General features: G+C 39.5%; 1 long non-coding RNA gene and 1 other non-coding gene across 2 annotated transcripts; both read right to left on the bottom strand.

Annotated features, from left to right (window-relative positions):
• Positions 1-2,061: 2,061 nt before the first annotated feature.
• LOC137789934 (uncharacterized) lies at positions 2,062-4,680 on the bottom strand. Its single transcript, XR_011077863.1, has 6 exons — positions 4,603-4,680; positions 4,049-4,091; positions 3,812-3,870; positions 3,404-3,469; positions 2,998-3,063; positions 2,062-2,734 (listed from the first exon to the last, which is right to left on the bottom strand). It is a non-coding gene; the product is annotated as an uncharacterized lncRNA (long non-coding RNA).
• Positions 4,272-4,468, bottom strand: LOC137790045 (small nucleolar RNA SNORA74). The gene has a single exon (XR_011077876.1). It is a non-coding gene; the product is annotated as a small nucleolar RNA SNORA74 (small nucleolar RNA).
• Positions 4,681-9,908: the final 5,228 nt, after the last annotated feature.

The following is a 9,908-nucleotide window of genomic DNA, read 5'->3' as shown; positions in this document are numbered from 1 at the left end:
TTGCTTACTAGCGAATGCTAGCTTCATGGACTGATTTGCTTATTAGCTAATGCTAGCTTCATAGACTGATTTGCTTACTAGCTGATGCTAGCTTCATAGATTGATTTGCTTACTAGCTGATGCTAGCTTCATGGACTGATTTGCTTACTAGCTAATGCTAGCTTCATGGACTGATTTGCTTACTAGCTAATGCTAGCTTCATAGACTGATTTGCTTACTAGCTGATGCTAGCTTCATAGATTGATTTGCTTACTAGCTGATGCTAGCTTCATGGACTGATTTGCTTACTAGCTAATGCTAGCTTCATGGACTGATTTGCTTACTAGCTAATGCTAGCTTCATAGACTGATTTGCTTACTAGCTAATGCTAGCTTCATGGACTGATTTGCGTACTAGCTGATGCTAGCTTTATGGACTGATTTGCTTACTAGCTGATGCTAGCTTCATGGACTGGTTTGCTTACTAGCTAATGCTAGCTTCATGGACTGATTTGCTTACTAGCTAATGCTAGCTTCATAGACTGATTTGCTTACTAGCTAATGCTAGCTTCATGGACTGATTTGCTTATTAGCTAATGCTAGCTTCATGGACTGATTTGCTTACTAGCTAATACTAGCTTCATGGACTGATTTGCTTACTAGCTAATGCTAGCTTCATGGACTGATTTGTCAGGCAATGATTATGACGTAACATCAGTGCCAATATCATGAAACTCAGTCAAAACAAGGAATACACAGAGAAACACTGACCCCTGCAGGCTCATGCGGGCCACGTGGCAGAGCTTAATGCGCCGCAAACACTCTGAGCTTCTTTAACACTTAAAGACTCTGTCACGGTTAAGAGCTCTGCTTCAATGCTTCAGAAACTTGTCTTATTAGCTAAGGATTTATCCAAAATACAACCATCTCAATCCTGAGATAATGCACTCGAAGAAAATGGTAACAAATGCTCATTGACTGAAGAACATGCAAGGAAATTCACACCGAAGTCAAGATGCAACGCAAAGGATCAAATTAACTGTTTGACAACGACGACAGAACACGGTGGAAAAACAGCCTGTATGAAATGCAAAGTACTGATGCGTGAAATTAAATCACATGGGAACGAGGTGTGGTAATGTGTGGGAGGGTGTGTATGTGAGTGTTGCTCTGTGGGAAACTGGAGTTATTTGTAGCACGGTTCATCAAATACGCACTTGGACTCTTTTGAGTGTCTAATGAGATGCAAATTCATTGTTGCAGCAGATGTAATGATTCCACAGTGAAAATAGTCTACAAGAAGACATCAACTTTTTAAAAATGTTTCACAATACATTATGACTATAGCATGGTTCTAAGCTGCACCGTAACCAATATGTGATATGCGTTTGATCATGCATCTCAGCTCTTGTTTTTTTTTATACTTTGGCCACAGTGTAATCTTGTAAAAGCACGCGGGAGCAAGAAATGCCCTCATACTATTGTCAGGTTAAAGTGGAATGGAATAAAGTGCTCGATAGCTCTACCATGCAGGGTTGTCAGGCATACATTAGAGGGCAGCACCTGGTCATCATTTAGCACGGACTTATTCACCACTGCTGTACCTGCCAACATGACGGAGGGTGTGACTGCAAGGATCAGTTAAAATAGCCTGCCAACTGCAAGTTACAAACAATGCAGTAAATAAAATCCCTAAAATGAAACAAAAAAGTATTGTGCATGAATACATTTCCCTGTGACACTGTGGCTGGCAGACGGGGCAGATTTAAAGCTTTAGATGTAACGTTGTCCAAAAGTTATTACACATGAGTCAATGTGCTGACTGATCTTAAGTCCATATTTAAGTTACCCTCATAGATGCTACTTAAAATTGGTAACTCACTCCTTTAGCTGTGCCTGTGAGTTTTAGCTTAATAGGCAGGTGGCACATTGCATGTTAGTCCCTGCCATCAGTGTCTGCATGAGTTATTGAAGACCTGTAGTGGTCTGTAGTTAGACACAGTACTAGACTTAAACATTTTAATCCTCACTTGATTAACAAGCGACAAATCACAATGGGGCACAAATGAGTTCTGTACACGAATTAGGCACCAAACTAAGTTTATTACTCTTTTAACAACATTCAAAGTGACAGATCAGAAAAGAAGAACTTCCGCAATCCACTCAAATCTTAATAATCTGTGGGATTGAAAACTGTTTCTCTCCTCTATCAGAAATAAACAGTCATTTGAGAAGGCAGTTCAAGTAGTCGATGCAGCTAGTTATAAATACATTCAGATGCCACAATGGCTTGAATACAAATGTAGGCACACGTAGCAGCTGTCATTGTTGGGCAATTGTGGCTATTTCTCATACTTTTTACTTCTAGATTTGATCATCTTTCAGGCTTTCCTCACAAGATGAGTTTATTTTAAATGACCAATTTGCTCGTTTAAAAGAATGTTACAAATAAAAAAACCTGATTTGATGCGCATTTGCGTTACATCTATAATGTTTAATCTGAGAGTAAATGTAATTTGCCGTGCTGCACGGCCATGTGCCATCCTGCGTTTAAGTCTTCATGATGCCATTGTTACTCTGTTTCACTACAGATTGCAATTAATTGTGGATAATTGCCTCGGGCAAAGTCTGCATGCGACCAGTTGTGTTTACAGCCTTGATCCGTTTGAGCCGACCAGGTTGCACCATGGCGGCGTGCCGACGACAGGCAGGTCCCAGCAGGTGGAGAAGAATTTATCCAGCCTGGCAGGATTAAACTGAACACACAAAGAAAAAGAATCACTGAACAGCCCACAGACCAAGTTTAGCGTATTATAGTCATTCACAGAAATGTTTCAGGTCTTCAGTCAGGTTTTGGTAAATGGGATTACTTAAACCTGTGCCAAGTCCTGAGTTTTCTCTCCAAATGTAAAAATTCCACAGTAGAGGGGAGGCCTCTGCCATGGCAGTACACAATTGGTTTACACTATCTACACACATATAGAAAGCATCACTTTTAATACCAGGCTGACATACATACCCTGGGCAGTCTCTGTTCACTGGAAGTTGTCTGCTGCCCCCTGCAGGCCAGCTGCTCTACATGCTCCTGTAGAGAAATAAGAACAGTCAGTAAAACAAAAACTATCCTATTGATAAGCTGCTATGCTCAGTGTTTATGGTTCACCACGGTGTAGTCAGCATGATACAGCACACAGACCAAGTTAGTGTAATATACTTATTTACAGAAGTGTTTCGGGTCTTCAGTCAGGTTTTGGTAAATGGGATTACTTAAACCTGTGCCAAGTCCTGAGTTTTTTTCTGCCAATTTAAAAATCCACGGCAGAGAGGAGGCCTCTGCTGTGGGAGTACAAATTGGGTTCACACCATCTATATGCATAATAGAGAGCATCTCTTTTAATTCCAGACTGACAGGATGTCACACATACCTTGATCAGTCTCAGTTCACTGGAAGTTATCTGCTACCCTCTGCAGGCCAGCAGCTCTACATGCTCCTGTAAAGAAATTAAACAGTCAGTAACACAAAACTATACTACTGATAATTGCCGGCCATTTCTGGGAGCGTCAGGGGTTTATGGTTCCCCACGGTGTTGTCAGCATGACAGCCAAAGTTTAGTGTAATAGACTGATTTACAGGAATGTTTCAGGTCTTCAGTCAGGTTTTGGTAAATGGTTTTACTTAAACCTGTGCCAAGTCCTGAGTTCTCTCTCCCAATTTAAAAATCCACGACAGAGAGGAGGCCTCTGCCATGGGAGTACAAATTGGGTTTACACCATCTACATGCATAATAGTAATCATCCCTTTTAATTCCAAGCCAACAGGATGTCACACATACCTTGATCAGTCTCAGGAAGTTGTCTGCTGCCCTCTGGAGGCCAGCTGCTCTACATGCTCCTGTAAAGAAATGAATAGTCAGTAACACAAAACTACACCATTGATCACTGCCGACTGTTGGCGGCAATGCTCAGCGTTTATGGTCACCACGGTGTTGTCTGCATGATGTGTTATAAATTGATTCATCACTGCATTAACATGAATCTTAGTACAACTAACAACCGGTTGCGTCACTCACCATCAGTTTGCCTGCGGCATCACTTCAGTCCCAGGCTGTGCATCTGACAAGACAAGGTAAAAATAAATGTTTGGCTCACTAAAGTTTACCAGCCCTCAATTTATGAATAATAAAATATAAAATCACACCATACAATATTTTCTAAACCCATTCAGCCAAACCATATTCAACCTTCAATAGGAACATGGGAAAAAATGAGCATCGGTTGCAGCGTCAGTATATGAATGTGGGGCCCTACACTAGGCCTGTCCTGCTGTTGGACAGGACAGGCCACTCTCGTTGGGCCATGCCCTGCAAGGCTCACAAGCAGCAGACTCTAAAACAGAACCTGCAGCGCTTAGAGCCAAAACAGAGACTTTCTCTACCAGCGCTGTAACACTAAGCCAGATATGTCACCTGGTCAGCTGACTTAGCACTGGTGTGGGTGGGAAGGAAGAGCGACGTGGGCTCTGCTACCGTAACAAAGTAGGTCTTATCCATGTAATCTTAAGACTTTAATGTCAAGTCACTAAAGCTGTGTTTATGTAACACAACATTAAGTTTTGGATATTCACCTTTAAACTCAAGGCATGACTTGGCAGCTCCATCACACGGCTGCCACAGCACTTCATCAAGAGGAGACCAAGCATCTCTGGAGAGGACAACAAAAACATCACATTAGTGCACAATGAAGGCCGGCAGCTTACAATGGAGGAGTAGCTAGTATTTCAAATAAAAGGAGAAATCGGCAGTAGACAGCCTACGCGTTTGCTAACCTGTACTACAAAGTTGTCCGACTATTGGTTTAGTCAAAATGGTTTCACCTACAACGCTACTATTATCAAACAGATGTATGGTCATACAACTTGACAAATAAAAAGTTTTATTCACCATATCACGTGAGAGATATTAGTTATTGTTTAGTTTGTCTGCAGAAACAATAACTTTTTTCAAGGATTTGCTAACGTTAGCCATATGCAGGACCGTCTCTCTGACGGAATTAGCTAAAGTGCTACGCACAGTAGGCCTCGCGCACTTCGAGTTCAGGGTGTTTAGTCGTTCACATGTTTGCGCTTTTGTACTGCTTTGTGATGGTAAAGTGAATCAAGTTTAGCTACCAGAAATATTTAGGAAAGTGCTATGCATGTTCAGTTTTAGTCACGCGAAAGGTAAATTACAAAAATATCAATAACCGAATTAACAACGGCCGCTTTACAAATCTAGCTGTTTCACTCTTTAGTGTAGGTATTACTTTATCTACAGTAGGTTTCATGATTTCATTCATATACCAACACGTGGTGAAATACATACCGCAGGTAAGTTCCGCGCTCCACCAAACAACATGGTTCTAGACGTTTGAAGGACAGAACGGAAGTCGAGCAGATATTTATAAAGAACAGATACCGCTGTGCATTGTGGGAAAAGAAGCTCTCCTCTCCCAAAGATCGTCCTACAAATAGTTCATGCAGATGTATCACTACCTCATATGCTCCTGAACAAGAAAACAGGCAGGGAAATGTTCAAGTAAAGTGGGATCCATTTTTTGTGTAGCAAAAGCACAATTAAAACGGAGTAGTAGTAGCAACACTTTAGTAGCACTGAAATGTCTCTCACTGATAGCACTTTGTAGTTTGACTTTATTAAAGAAATTGTACTTTCCTGATTCTTGTTGTTCAGGGTTTATCCTCACGGTTGAATGCACTTATATTGTAAGTTGCTTTGGATAAAAGCGTCAGCTAAATGTAATGTAATGCTTAAAATTGCACCCATTTCCTTAACATTGTATAAACCTCGTGACGTGAACAGGTACAATCTATTGGTACTTCTTGGGGCCCGCAAAGAAAGTGCTCTCCAGGTACTGGAAAGACAGTAACTTTGAAAGATAATTATTACTTAGGCTGCCACGTGACAAATTAGGTTTATTATTATTTTTCACAGGACAAAGACTGAATCTGCAGAAGAGAGCCAAGGCAGATAAACAGAGGGCTGATGTTTGAATTTTTGGTCTTTATGTTTCTAGGTAATTGTTGAAAAACCTTAAAATAGAGTTTATCATCTAAAAACCTTCACTAATGATTTAAACATAGAGAAACATTGTCGTTAATTATGTGTTATTATGCTGTGATTTTTCTGGTCCGTCCCACTTGAGTTAAAAATGGGTAGCATGCGGCCCCTTCACTAAAACGAGTTTGACACCCTTGGTTTAAACCGTCAACAATTTGAAATGTGATCCTTTTACGATGTTATACTAACATATCTCAATAACTGAAAAACATACTCAACTAAAATGACATTGTTTCTATGGCAGCACAGTCTGAAGTGCTGTACTCCCATAAAAGCACACACAAGAAGTAGAAGATGTAAATGAAAGGAAAACATGACTTCACTTACAAGACTAAAGTAAATTTAGTAATCGTCTGTTTGTGGTATGAATTATGGCAATCTTCTCTCTTTTTGAATACGACATTTATCATCATTCAAGTGCCACACACAAATCGTTAAGTTTTTCAGACCGATAGTCAAGTGAACTGTTTTTTTTCTTCTTTTTTTTTATATTGACATCATAGTCCTAAAGAAGGAATTTATTGTGTTTCTGTGAGAAAAAGAGGGATGGGTAACTACTAATCAGACACGTGCTGCTGCGAGGAAAACGCCCTCTGATTAGACTGACCGCACACGTTTTACAATCATCAAACCAGTTCTTTGTCATAATACTCTCTCTCTGTGTGTTTGTGTGTCAGTTTGTGTTACACAGTGACCTAGAATCGCCAGGATGTGGTACGAGATGTACTTTCAGTCAGTATTGTCACAGTTCACACTGTCCACTGCCATCACTATCATATGTGACCAGACACTTTCCCAATGTCTATATTTAGCACCACACTATTTTTTCTTTCCATGTGAAACAATATCTGAGGAGAAGTAAAGTACATGATGTCCATAAGCACAGGAAAAGTTCATATTTCTACAGAAAGTTTCCTTTTCAAGATTTTGCGTTCAGATGTTAAAAAGCAGTTGAGAAAAATGTTCCCACGATTATTCTGCCTCATTTTGGATGAGACTTTACTATTTTGGAAGTTCGGTGTATGTTCATTCTTGATGGAAAATCAAAAGATAAAAAACAACCTTAGAGAAGGAAACCTTAAAAAGATGCCGCATCTCTAAAATCACTTACATCTTATTGGTTATAGATATAGTTACTGTAGGAAAAGCATAAGAGATAAAAAATAACAGTAATGGTGGCTCTATCCAAGTGTCCCAGTAGGACTGTGTGACAGTGAGTCGGCATGAACAATAGCAGGAACCAAATGTGTTCATTGAAAATGTGTTATATCATTGTAAATATTTCAATACGAAAAGTATTAATACATGTTCTCTTTTCACAGTTATTTTACAAAAAATAAGGTAAATACAGCTTTAGAAATGAAGGGATTGTCACTAAAGATGGTCAACAATACTTTACATTTGAAAAATCTATGGTGACTTCAGGGTCTAAGATGCATAAATGAAGGACAATTAGGCAAAAGCCAAATACTTTCTTAGTTTGTTGTTTCTTTACAGCGCTAGTAGGTCAGGTACAACTAATGACTCTGGTGTCACTTCCAACACTTAAGCACATAATAGATCCATTTTAGCACAGACATGAGTTGCCTCTTGTCCTCTGTCCTCCCTCTGCTGATGGAATCACATACTGCTGGTGAAGAGGCGAGCGGCTTTGCCTCAGCAGCAGCTGAGTTTACAAGAATTATAAGATACCTGGCATCTATGCTAAACTGTGAGCAGTTTATGACTGATGGCAGTAAGTATTTACAATAAACTGTATTTCATGTTCAAATCAGCATAAGAAAACCTCAATGTGGAGCGGGTGTGGTAAGAACCCAGAAGCAGTACAGCAGCATATTGAAGGAAGCTTTATCCCAGGGTGAAGAGACAATAGTCAGTCTCTGATCAGCTATTGTGAAGAAATCCATTGATTACCAGCGATCGGTGCACAATGCATGCTGGTTAGCGTTGCGCCCGACTTGATCCCGACTTGCTCTGATGTCATGCACATGTGGTCACGAAAGTCTCACGAGAGCGAGACGGCTGCAGATTTCAGAGCCAGGTGCTGCAGTAGCTCTCCACCGACTGCGTTGCCCAGTGCATGATGGGAAACACCTGGCTGTCCCCACATCAAGAGCTGATTGGCTCTTAGATCTGACAGCAAACATCACGAGAAAATTGTAGTTGTAAAACTTAACGCTCGATTGTTGACTGTTAGTCTCAGGTTTAGTCTAAAAACATATTCTGTGGTTGATATTAATAATGAAGCTTATTTATACAACACACCAAAACGAGTCGTAATGTATTTCACAGGCAGACATAAAAAGAACAAATGATGAAGCTCCACGCACATTTCCACATGAATATATATATATTTACACACACACATGAATAAATCTGAACGACGTCTGTACAAGTTGCAGAACTAACAGGAAGTCACTGGTTTTGTGACTTCCTGTGTAATATTTGAACGCAGCTGAAGACTGTCCGACTCGACCGCAGTTTTTTGACCCCTGCTGTTCCTGTCTGCTCTCGTCTACATTCCAGACGAGGCGCAGTTCCTCCGAACGAGCCTAATAGAGGGATTGAGCTGATGAGGTGGGTGTGACTTACAGGTGCACTGAAAAGCTGATTATGAGGAGAGACTGGAAGCTGAACTGTGACACAATGAATAGACTGAACTTCAATGTGACGGCTTCTTGATCTACTTTCAAATGTGTCAAAAGAGACGTCAGCAGACAGGAAAAAGATTACCAGTTTTCTGCAGAACATGTTCTTACTTTTTTGTGTTGCCTATTGTATGATTATTTGTATTGTTGTCCATTCATGTACAGGATGTGCTGCATTGTAACCTGTTAACAATGCAGCTTCATCATGTGTAAGTTTTCTGTAAACACGTCAATAAAATCTAATTATACTTAAGTATCAATAAGTTCATGTTCAATATATATAGAAGAGAAGAGTAGGGGTGTATTTTGGGAGACGTAACCTTTCAGGTGTTTTGTTTTTAATTATCAGCTGAATAATTTTGGTTTTTGGTGATGATTTTGTATTAAGTATTTTTTCATGGGAAAAAAAATAGCCAAATGTACATAACAATAATAACAACCTTTACTTTTATTCATGTTGTGTCTTTTTTCAGCTGTTGAGATGCATTTTGTTCCAGTTGGAAATGGGCCGTGCTATTTTGGCAAAGACACAAGTGTAACGTGATGAGATAATGCAGATGAGACAAAACTTAGATACATAATTTGTCACAGCATCCTTGAAGAGGAAATGAGCTTTGACATATTTAAAAACTGCAGATAGATTTTAAAATCCCTCCTACTGACTTTTAAAAATACAAAGTAATTATTTTGTATAAATAACTGTGTATTGTAAATAGATCATTCAGTTTCCTGAGCAGTCTGAGTTAACAGTAGGCTAAGTCAATGACGTAAATCTAACTGTTTGCCTCCACATATTTTACTCATGAGTCTGATGTCTGCGGTGCGTTACTGGACGGCATGTACTCCAGGTGACAGAAAAAAACAAGCGACAGTGAAGCTATTATGTGCTTAAGTGTTGGAAGTGACACCAGCCTCATTAGTTGTACCTGACCTACTGGGGCTGTAAAGAAACAACAAACAAAGGATGGCGTTTGCATATTTGCCTTTACTTATACTTATACCCTTAAGTCACTATAGATTTTTCAAATTTAAAGTATTATTTATTATCGTAATATTGAGTTTTATTATTATTGATGATGGCTATGTTACACAGTCCCTTCATTTCTAAAGCTGTATTTACCTCCTTTTTGTGAAAAAAACATGTATTAATACTTTTCTTATTGAAATAT

The sequence above is a fragment of the Clinocottus analis genome, unplaced genomic scaffold (assembly GCF_023055335.1).
Source record: "Clinocottus analis isolate CAN_PGR_092001 unplaced genomic scaffold, fCliAna1.0.p SCAF_19, whole genome shotgun sequence".
NCBI lineage: Eukaryota > Metazoa > Chordata > Actinopteri > Perciformes > Cottidae > Clinocottus > Clinocottus analis.
The sequence above is the reverse complement of the archived record's forward strand: the minus strand, read 5'-3'. Positions and strand labels throughout refer to the sequence as shown.